Source organism: Spinacia oleracea, chromosome 1 (genome assembly GCF_020520425.1).
Source record: "Spinacia oleracea cultivar Varoflay chromosome 1, BTI_SOV_V1, whole genome shotgun sequence".
Lineage (NCBI taxonomy): Eukaryota > Viridiplantae > Streptophyta > Magnoliopsida > Caryophyllales > Amaranthaceae > Spinacia > Spinacia oleracea.
Window position 1 is genome coordinate 64,411,928 of NC_079487.1, and position 11,931 is coordinate 64,423,858.

The 11,931-nt window shown below is 40.9% G+C and overlaps 1 pseudogene; it reads right to left on the reverse strand.

The window, feature by feature from the left end:
• Positions 1-2,230: 2,230 nt before the first annotated feature.
• On the reverse strand, positions 2,231-2,330 carry LOC130466620 (uncharacterized; annotated as a pseudogene).
• Between the last annotated feature and the right edge of the window lie 9,601 nt (positions 2,331-11,931).

An 11,931-nucleotide genomic window follows, 5' to 3' on the forward strand; every position in this document is an offset into this window, starting at 1 on the left:
AAGGGAAGGAATCGTTGAAGTTATGTTTTGAATTGTTTCTGTGATTAAACAGGAAATTATAGTTGTTGAGATTTGCAGGAAACTTTAGAAGAATTGCTAATAACCCGTTGAGTTCTTTGGTGTGTAGGTGATATGTGTGTTTTATATAGAGTTTTACCCCCGCCCCTTAGTACTTTTATGCATCAAATGGGCTCTTAGGAGCCGTTTTTAGTACTAATCTGTATTATTGAGTGTGCCTTGAGTTTCAGGATTAATTGGTGAGAAATTGGTCTTTTTAGACCCGTTTCATGATGATTTAGGCCACTACATGAGCCCGAGGAAATTCGGGACCACTATCGTCGACTTTCGGGAGCCTTAGATGCTTATGGTTGAGCCCCGGGAGTTAGACTCGGTGATATGGGCGAAGGATCATGACTTTTGCAAATCGCCCTTTGAGCTGAGGGCGAAATGAGAAGACTGGGCGAAAACAAAAGGAGTTTAAGCCTTCAACAAGCGCCCGATTGGGCGGGCTTCGCCCGGTCCGGATCGAGCGGGCATCCTGCAGGGCAACCATCTGAGCTTTTCGCAGCCGCCAAATCGGGCGGAATTCGGCCCGATCGGGCCGACTATCGAGTAGTTCGCCCGATCGGGCGAAGCGCCGCCCGAACGGGCGACACCAACCCCTGATGCTTTTTCGCGTTTTTTATTTCCGGTTTTTGGCTTGTATTTTGGGCAAACTATAAATATTAGCCCTTTTATTATTAGTAGACATCTTTGATTCAAGTATTAAGGACTTAGTTTATTTTCCTAAGCTTAGTTATTCTCTCAAAATTTGTTCCAAGACTTAGTTTTTATTTTCAATCAAAAAGTCAAGCTTTCTTATTTCATTGTTCTTCATTTAGGTATTTCTTTTTACTTTAATTTATTGTTTGCTTTAATCATGTTTTCAATCATATTAATTGCTTTGTTTATTGGTAACATGTGTGAGTAGTCTAATTTCTAGGGTTTGGGGATCCATGAATAATTATGAAGGGATGATTGAATATTGTTGATTGGTGATATTGTAATTGATTCCTATTGATTGGTTTATTCTACTATGCGATTAGATTTGCGCATGTTTAATTGTGATAGTCTAGCAGTATCAAGTTAAGATTCGAGAGATGCAATTTGATGTTTAGGCTTGTGTCAATAGGTGGAATTAGGATTAATACGTAGCGAGAGCCCGTTAATTCTAAGTCTATGATTAGTATCGATTCGAGAGAGCATGCTAGTCTAAATAATTACTTTATTGATTATTGTCGATTGTTTATCATCATGGATAGTTATTCGTTGGTGAACCTATGCCCTAGATTCTTTAATATCTGAATTCTCATTCGTTTAATTATTGTCGTAGCTTAGTATACAAATCAACCAACTTTCCTGTTCCCAATAGTCTAGATTTATTCTTAGTAATAGAAAGAACACTGTTTCCCTGTGGATTCGATCCTGACTTCCCTTGCTACCTAGCTAGTGGACTTAGGTTTATTTTTGATAAGGTGATACGACGTTCGCCTGTCAAATTTTGGCGCCGTTGCCGGGGAAACGGTTTAATTTTCTGTTATTAATTGTTATTTCTAGATTATTGTTTGTTACTTCTCAAGGAACTCCCGTTCCTTGATATCGGATCTCACGACTGTTTTCTAGTTTTGCTTGTTTATGCCCAAGACTGTCCATACCAGCGATTTGACTTCGTTTGATCCTGAACCTGAACGGACCTTCCGTAGACGGCGTAGATTCGTTGAACAGTTGAGAGACTATTCGGACTCTGAATCCGACCATCTGAGTGGCAATCTATTCCATACAGATTCAGAGATGGGTGACGGAACACCACCACCTGAGCCAAGGCTTACAGACTATTCTAAGCCAAGTATGTCTGTGCTTCCTAAGGCGATCATGCCTTCTATTGCGGTCGAGAATTTCAAGATTGAACCCCAATTGATAAATATGATTGAGAGACACCAATTCGGTGGGGAAAAGGGTGAAGACCCTAATCTCCATATTCAGTCTTTCATTCAATATTGCGCTACTGTTAAGCAGAAGAATCTAACGCCAGAGCAGACTATGGAGATGCTCTTTCCATTTTCATTGAGTGGGAAGGCAAAGCTATGGATTAACGGGCTCAACCAAGCAGCTATGAGAATCACCTTTTGGGATTCTTTGGCTCTTGCTTTCTATGTGAAATACTTCCCACCTGAGAAGACGGCTCGTTTGAGGGATCAGATAATTTCCATTACCCAACAGGCAGACAAGAGCTTGTTTGAAGTCTGGGAAAGGTTCAAGGATCTGCAGAGAGAGTGCCCACACCACGGTTTGAGTGACTGGTTCTTGATCCAACAATTTTACAACGGTCTGGGTAACGAGTCTAGAATTATTCTAGATTCTGCTGCTAGTGGGAGATTTATGCAACTCCATGTGCCTAGAGCTTTGGAGGTGATTGAGGAGATGGCCATTCATAGTGCCCAATATGGGAATCCTAGAGGCTTTGCTGACCGGGGTGTTAAGCATGAGATGAATTCTATTGAACAACTTACTTCTCAGCTTACTTCCCTACATCACAAACTTGATAATATGCAAACTGCATCTTCTCAGTCCGCCCTACATGCTAGTGTTTCTACAATGAGTGCCCAATTTACCAATGTCTGTGATAGTTGTGGGGTGCAAGGTCATTATGCACAGGAATGTAGGAGCTCTATCGAACAATGTAATGCATTCCAGTCCTACAAGCAGAATAATCCGTACTCCAACTCTTACAATGAGGGGTATAAAAATAACCCCCTGCTATAGGAGTACTAATGTCCAGAACCCCCATCAGATTCAACATCCTCCACCACCACAACAACCCTACCAACCACCACCACATCAATCATACCAACCGCGGAGTAACTACAACCAGCAGTCTAGTGGACCACCTGGGTTCCCTAGACAAAACACATCCCCTCCACCACCACAACCTCAACCCACACAGTCTGATCCTATGCTAATTGTAGAGATGAGGAATATGATGTTGCAAATGCAGAAGTCTCTGAGCGAAAAGGATGCCAAAATTGATGCTCTTACTGCTCATAATAGGATCATTGATACACAGTTGGCACAAATGGCTACTACTCTTGTAGAGAGACCCCAAGGTCATCTCCCTTCACAGCCCGAGAACAGAGAGTCTGTAAATTCTGTCACTTTGCGGAGTGGATATGAGTATGATGGGCCGCCTATGACTATTAAAGGAGATGTTGAAGCGTCTGTCAGTGATGTTGTGCCAGAAGAAGGCGAGAAGGTGGTCAAGGAGAAGGAAGCTAGCACAAGGGTCGAGAAGAAAGTTGAGATACAAGTCCCACCTATCAAACTTCCTTTCCCTCACCGTCAGCTTAAGAACAAGTTAGACAAGCAATTTGGTAAGTTCTTAGAAGTGGTAAAGAATTTGCAGGTAACAGTCCCTTTCACTGAATTAATTACTCAAGTACCTGCATATGCTAAATACATGAAAGACATCTTGACTAGGAAGAGAGAATTCAGTGAGGTGGAGACTGTTGCATTTACTGAAGAGTGTAGTGCCTTACTACAAAATAAGTCTCCACCCAAATTGAAGGACCCTGGGAGTTTCTCTATCCTATGTAACATTGGAAATCTTTTTATTGACAAAGCTTTATGTGATTTAGGTGCTAGTGTTAGTTACCAACATAACTCTGCAAATGGCTGACCGATCTGTGAAATACCCCCTAGGTGTTCAAGAAGATGTGCATGTTAGAGTGGGTATATAAATTTTTTTATTCTTGTTGACTTTGTTGTGTTGGACATGGAAGAGGACAGAAAGATTCCCATTATATTAGGTAGACCCTTCTTACACACCGCAGGGGCAATCATTGATGTCAAAAATGGCAAGCTGGCTTTAAATGTGGGGGATAACAAAGTTACTTTCAATTTAAACCATGTTGCTAAGAGTCCCATGATAGAGGAGTCATGTTATGGTGTCAATGTGTCTAATGATTATTTCAATGATAAATTGACTCATACTAACTCTGACCACACTTCGGAGAAAGCACGTGTTTCGAATTGCTTTGCAGGTGGTGGTGGCCGGAGTATCAACTCTTTAGCATGGATTCAAAAAGGGGCACAGCTTGATGACCTTGTGACACAAAAGGCCGAATATTCTGTCAACGGTGGGCACCGTATTCATGATCGGGGTCGCGATCTGTCACTTTCCGCGCCACATAGCTCATCCAAGGCAACTGATTCGACACCAGATGACACCATTTTTGGTGCCCCCATTCGATGAGTTGTCGTGGCTCTCATCCCCTTCCTTTCGTTTCTGCGTAGTAAATTGGGATTGTGTAATGGGGACATTGCATCAATCTAACTGGGGGATGAGTACTTCACTATCCATTTACCGCTTTCAGTAGTATAATTTTTCAATTTTTGCTTTGTTTTGTGTGTTTTTAGTGTAATTTTTACTTAAGTGTGTGTTTTTTGGTATTGGAGAGGTGAGAGGAGGGAATTACGCCGTTTGGGTGTTTTATAGTGTGCAGGCCTAAGGCTCCAAGTTCGAAAAAGTGAAATTATAGCTGAAACCGAGTATCCTGTAAATCGCCCGATCCGGATCGGGCGAGGAGCACCTTATCGGCGCGTACCAACGTTTGCAAAATAATCTAATTTCGCCCGACCGGGCGAAAGTTGCCCGATCGGGCCGGTTGTCCAGTAAAATGCCCGATCGGGCGAAATTTCGCCCGATCGGGCGGTTATTGATGACGTCATATGAAGGCTGGGGGAGGAAATCTGAGTTGAAGAATGAACATCTGGAGACAATTCGCAAATCGCCCGACCCGGATCGGGCGAGGAGCGCCCGATCGGGCGCGTGTCGATGGCAAGAAAAAGGGTAAAATTCGCCCGATCGGGCGAGCTGCTGCCCGATCGGGCGGAATGCAATTCTGCGCGTAAAAGAGCACGGGCCTCACTTCTCCTTCATTCTAATCTTCTTCTTCAACTTCTTTTCTCTCTCTTTCCTCCATTAAACCCCAACTCCACAAAACTTCAAACCCTCAACTCATTTCTTCACCAAATCCAACATACCTTACATCAAAATCTTCCTCTCATCATCCTCTACAACCTCCACCCAATTAATTTCAAATTCTTCCACTCTCCACATAATCCCCAATTTAACCCAAAATCCCAAAAACCTTAAAAAACTCAGATTTTCAACCATCGCTAACCGTCCTAAGAGAAATTGCACCATCCAAGCAAGGAATCAACGAGAGGCTTCTACAAGCCGGGCTCGTGAGCCGACATCACCACCGCCGCCGCCCCAGTTCGAATCTGACCGGGATTTTCCGGATATTATCATCACTACGGATTGGCAGTGGGAACGACTAGCCCACCTCAAAAAGAGGGAGGTAATTCCAACCCGATTTATTTGTCAAAAGTCATTACATAAAATGGGTATTGAACATGATGTCAAACGAGTCTTCTATGGTGTCGGTATGAAAAGCATGTATAGTATGTTGCGTCTTACTTTTAGGCGATTAACGTTGGAGTTCTTGAGTTCTTTGTATTTGCTTAAGAATGGTTATAGGGATGTGTCTTCGGATCATTTTTGTTTGATGAACCGTGATGTGCATTTGAGTATTGATGACTTTGGTAGGATTTTTGGTTTGTCAACTACCCCCAGTATGAAGGTTGGGAATGCTCATAACAATAATAAAATGTGGGGAAAGCTGACCGGAAATAGTGATCCCGGTAGTATGCAACACTTGCATGCTTCTAGGATTCAACACCCTGTCCCCATTGTATTTTACAGATTTCTGGGGTTCACCATCTGTGGAAGGGAGGAGAACCAGAATGTTAGGAGCACGGAGTTGGAGATTTTGGGTGGTTATGTGCTAGAGGGGGAGGATAAGTATACAATGAATTTGGCCCATCATATGGCATCCCACCTTTACTCAGTAGCCACTAGCTCAAACACCAGCCGCATCACCATTGGTGGGTTGATCACCCACATTGCTATGGCCACAGTGGGGTTTGTATAGGCCAACCAGATACCGGTATTGGGTAACAACTTGCTGGATTTGGCCTATTTTGTTGGGCTTCGCCGCTTGCAGGGTGAGCACGGGTTATTTCGCCCGGGTGCCATGTATTGGATGTTTGAGGGGAACAGGATTTTCACCTTGCCTGATCCTCAGGGCCGCACCCGTTTTAGACCCGGCCAGGCTCACTATTTGTATGTTGGGGTTGAGCAAGAGCAGGAGCCTGAGCCCCAACCCGACCCCCAGCCAGAGCCCCACCAGTTTCAGCCCGAGCCCCGCACTTACTTTAGGAGGGGGCGTCGTGAGGATGAGGGGAGGCCACAGGGTGGCCCGACATCAGAGGAGGAGCAGCGCTCCATTCAGGAGCGGTTGGACAGGCTCGAGATCAGATTTGATCACTTGAGAGTGATCACCAGAGAGCCATGTTTCCCGTTTATGATCAGCACGCCAGGCAGGGCTATATTCCTCAAGATGCCCAGCACCCTTCCTGGTTTACCTATCCCGCGGAGGGATATGAAGCTCCCGGTGCCATGGGCACTTTCACACCCACCCACTATTACGGTGGGTATGGAGAGGGCCCTAGCGGTCATGGTGGTCGTAGTGGTGATGATGGTGATGATGGTCAAGGCCATCAATGATGTTGAGGATGATGGAGATGGTTCGGTACCCCTTGAGCCAATGAGGACATTGTCTGATTTAGCTTGGGGGGTGTTCACTTACCTGTACATATTAGGTATGTTTTCTTTTCATTTTTGCATTTACTTATTTTGATGTGTTTATTTTGGTGTGTGATTGTTTTCTAGATTAGTTTATCGCTTTGAAAAACAAAAATAAAAATAAAAATACGTTCCGATGAATGCAAAATCATGCTTCCCTGTGCCCCTTTGATTGAAAATTATTTTGATTCTTGGTATTTGATGACGAGCAATGTGGATGTGTTAGCCGGCCATGATTTGATATTCGATTACTTTGATGCCATGACATGAGTCAACTCTGACTAACTATTTGTGGACTTGGTGCTTGGCTAGTTGACTTGGTTAGGAATGTGTGATAGTTTCCTGGTGTGTCGTTGAATTTGAGTATTGGTTTGCAACTATTAATAGTGTTTTATGACTCATATACATGCACATTGTGGAGGACGAGGGCATTTTTCTACTTAGGTAGCCTTCAGATGAAATTAGATACATTTGTTCCCTCTTTTTCTACCCATGTTGTTGCTTGTGCCCTTTATTTGGTGACTAACCATATTACAAGCCCGTAAAAGCCACATTGGTTACTAGTCCCAAGCCTAGCTTGGGGAAGCTAATAGTAGTGAGGTGAGGGAGTTGTAGTGTGGTGCATTTCGAGCATAGTGAGTGGTGAAAAAGGGAGTTCTTCTTATCATGTTTGTTGGTGAAAAAGAAAAAAAAATGAGTTGAAAAAATGAAAGAGATGAGAAGAATAAAAAAAAATGTGAAGGTTTCTAAAAGAAAGAAAAAAAAGAGAGATTGAAAAAAATAGAAGGAAAAAATTTTGTTACTCTCAGAAATTTCAAAGTGTTGTTTCACTCAAGTTTTGTTAGTTCATATCCTTATGAGTGATTGGTTATAATTGTGAAAAAGGGCAAGAAATTATGGTGTGGTTTATTTGTTGTTTTATCATGTATTGAGTGGGAGAGTTGTGGTCATCATTTTTGTTGATCATGGTTTTATATAGGATTTATGCTCCCTAAAGCCAAGGCTTTAAGCTCACATTTTACCCAAATTTACCGCACCCTTACCTAAGCCTATCATTACAAGCTTTGAAGACCTTCCGACCTTTGTGCATAGAGTCGTATTAATATGAAAGTAGTTGTTTATCAATATATGCAATTTATGACATGACACATTTCGAGTCGACTACTAGGTTGAGTGTATGTTTTTCTAGACACACGAGTGTTGTGAGTTTGGGATGGCATTGTTCACTTATATGTTGGGAGGAGAGTGAACGGGTACATCTTTGACCCGCCACATAAATGAGTGACGAGTGTGAGCACTAGTCTTGAATTCCATTGTGCACTTATGGTTCGCTTTGCGTGACGATTGTTAGGGAGGATTTGTGGTTGGGTGGTTTTGATTGGTTGACATTGATGCATGCTCGTTGAATTTTGCCTTGAATTATGTCTTTCGTTTTGAAATATGTTAGGGGTGAAGTTGATCTTGTATTCATCGATGATGTCCTTGCTTAGGGACAAGCAAGGATCTAGCTTGGGGGAGTTTGATATGTGTGTTTTATATAGAATTTTACACCCGTCCCTTAGTATTTTTATGCATCAAATGGGCTCTTAGGAGCCATTTTTAGTACTAATATGTGTTATTGAGTGTGCCTTGAGTTTTAGGATTAATTGGTGAGAAATTGGTCTTTTTAGACCCGTTTCATGATGATTTAGGACACTACATGAGCCCGAGGAAGTTTGGGACCACTATTGTCGACTTTCGGGAGCCTTAGATGCTTATGGTTGAGCCCCGGGAGTTAGACTCGGTGATATGGGCGAAAGATCATTACTTTTGCAAATCGCCCTTTGAGCTGAGGGCGAAATGAGAAGACCGGCAGAAAACAAAAGGAATTGAAGCCTTCAACACGCGCCCGATCGGGCGGGCATCCTGGGCAACCATCTGAGCTTTTCGTAATTGCCCGATCGGGCGGAATTCGGCCCGATCGGGCCGACTATCGAGCAGTTCGCCCGATCGGGCGATGCCAACCCCTGATGCTTTTTTGCGTGTTTTATTTCCGGTTTTTGGCTTGTATTTTGGGCAAACTATAAATACTAGCCCTTTTATTTTTAGTAGACATCTTTGATTCGAGTATTAAAGACTTAGTTTATTTTCCTAAGCTTAGTTATTCTCTCAAAATTCGTTCCAAGACTTAGTTTTTATTTTCAATCAAAAAGTCAAGCTTTCTTATTTCATTGTTCTTCATTTAGGTATTTCTTTTTACTTTAACTTATTGTTTGCTTTAATCATGTTTTCAATCATATTAATTGCTTTGTTTATTGGTAACATGTGTGAGTAGTCTAATTTCTAGGGTTTGGGGATCCATGATAATTATGAAGGGATGATTGAATATTGTTGATTGTTGATATTGTAATTGATTCCTATTGATTGGTTTATTCTACTATGCGATTAGATTTGCGCAGGTTTAATTGTGATAGTCTAGCAATATCAAGTTAAGATTCGAGAGATGCAATTTGATGTTTAGGCTTGTGTCAATAGGTGGAATTAGGATTAATACGTAGCGAGAGCCCGTTAATTCTAAGTCTATGATTAGTATCAATTCGAGAGAGCATGCTAGTCTAATTAATTACTTTATTGATTATTGTCGATTGTTTATCATCCTGGATTGTTATTCGTTGGTGAACCTATGCCCTAGATTCTTTAATATCTGAATTCTCATTCGTTTAATTATTGTCGTAGCTTTAGTATACAAATCAACCAACTTTCCTGTTCCCAATAGTCAAGATTTTATTCTTAGTAATAGAAAGAACAATGTTTCCCTGTGGATTCGATCCTGACTTCCCTTGCTACCTAGCTAGTGGACTTAGGTTTATTTTTGATAAGGTGATACGACTTTAGCCTTTCAGTAGGTTGTTGCTATCTCAGCTCTCACGGAGCAATTAAAAGCATAAAAAACAAGAGAATTAGTCACATTGGTAATCCTCTCAAGCTATAATCTTTCATTTTATTTCTCAGTACATTTAAACTTAGAAGAATGCCAGAATCGAAGAGTTATAAGACCTCAGTACATTTAAACTAAGCTTCCCTTCAACCACTTTCAGAATCATGTGTCATCAGAAGGTTCACAGACCGTAATACTCATATAGTTGAGACATCTTACGCCGCTTAATGAATGGTTTCCTAGAAGTTGTCCACCCGAATTTAGTTGTCACATTTGTAGCTTAAACTGTACTATCAACGTGACTATTGATTCCGAATAGGGGGAATATCGTTTATTTTTGCTACTAGATTTAAGATTGTTAAAGATTGCTATGCTATGTACTGGAGTTTAGGGTGAATAATCTAGCGATCTTATGTGGTGCTAGTTTTTGTGATCTGGTCCTTGGGTTTGTGGAAGGCCTTTAGGCGTGTTCTGAATGCTGTAATTGATAATGCGTGTCTATATTATTATAGAATTAGTTGATTATGCGTGGCTATCTGATTATAGGATTATGCGTGTCCTGGATATGATAGCTATACCGCTATACAGAGTCGTTCTTTACTAATAAAGGGCTTGAGAACAACTATGGAGTGATAGTTACGCAGTATATCTTTGTGGTCTATCATTTTTCCCTATACAATCCTTCCTTTGGTGAGCCAAAACCTAATTCTAAAGAAAAGAGTGGGTGCCAAAGCGGACTAAGATTCTCAAATCTGAATCAATATCTTTCATTTCCCTTTCTTACAGTTTCCTGGTTTCAATAGTTGGTATAAATTGTGATTATATTCGTGAATGTTGACAGCTGAACAAAACTTTAAATGAAGTTACACGATAGCTGCAGTTCAGTGGATGTGGTTTATAACACAGTCAATTTGATATTACTGGGTGGATAGATGCTTGTCTTTCATTGTTTGATAAATATGAATGTCTTTCACATATCACAATGATGTGGGATGTAAGCTGAAAAGAAACTGAATTTAAGATTTCTAATTTTATAGGAGGCAATCAAATGCATGCGACACTCAAAACGCACAATTTTAACAGCAGATGATGTCGATGCTGCCTTCAAGTTGAGAAATGTAGAGGTAAGCCTTAAACTATATTTCCATTTTCTACTACAATAGAAGGTTATCTTATCTTAATGCCACAGACTCACAGTAAAACACTGAAGTTGGTTCCTACTTCCTAGTCTGTTATTTTTTTTTTACTGAAGTGCTCATGTCCATTTTATTTTTAATTCCTTCTACTTTTTCGCAGACTTGTGATCAGTAATGCATGCAGCAAACCTTTGCGCTATACACAGAAGGGCACTAACTTAGAAAAGCCTTTAGGCATTGGGGAACACTCTCATATTCAGTGGACAGATACAACAAGGTAATCCACACACATTTCACTAGCAAATTGTAATCTTCACTTGCAAAAACTTCTGCTGCTTAGTCACACATCTGTGAAATATGGCTAGTACAGAATGCTTCATGAAGCTGGCAGTACTAACTCTTGTGTAGAATAATATTTCCACTCTCAACACTTCAACAGATATGATCTTGTTTGTGTAATGATAAAATTCTTATGGAACTTCATCTAACTGTTGCACTCATTTCTTTACTGATTTCAGCCTATCTCCGTGTTGGTTTTAACATATTGCAAATAAAAAGACAACCCTCTGCAATAGAAAGACATATTTAATTTGGTTGTTTATAATTTATACTACGATCATTGTTGTATGTCTGACAGATCGAAGTACTTGTTAGTTTGTAAGAATCAGACAGACCGAGAGTGGTATTGCAGACTGTAAACAAGCTTGATATCATAGAGTACATCATAGTTGAGGTAGAATTATTTATCAAAGTGGTGGTTTTACTATTTAAATGTTCGCTGGATCTTTTTCTTATCACTGTTTTGTGATCAATTTGTAGCAGTTCTTATTGTAGAGGCCCGTTTTTCACATAACACCAAGTGTCCATTACTAAAACTAATGGAATAGCGGAGATCATTTGACGAGGTGAGAAGCATACAAGCCCCTTCATTTACATCTGGTCAATTTTGAAGATGTGAAGAAGAATTGCGACATTCTATTGTACCCATATCTGAATAAAAGGTAGCTGAGCTCTTGCAAGCTGTTGATGACGTCTTGGACTTAATGTGAACTCGATTTGTAGCTAGCTAGATAGTTTGTTGTAACATTTAACTTAATTTTTTATGTTTCAAGTGTAGGTAGGTTATCAACATG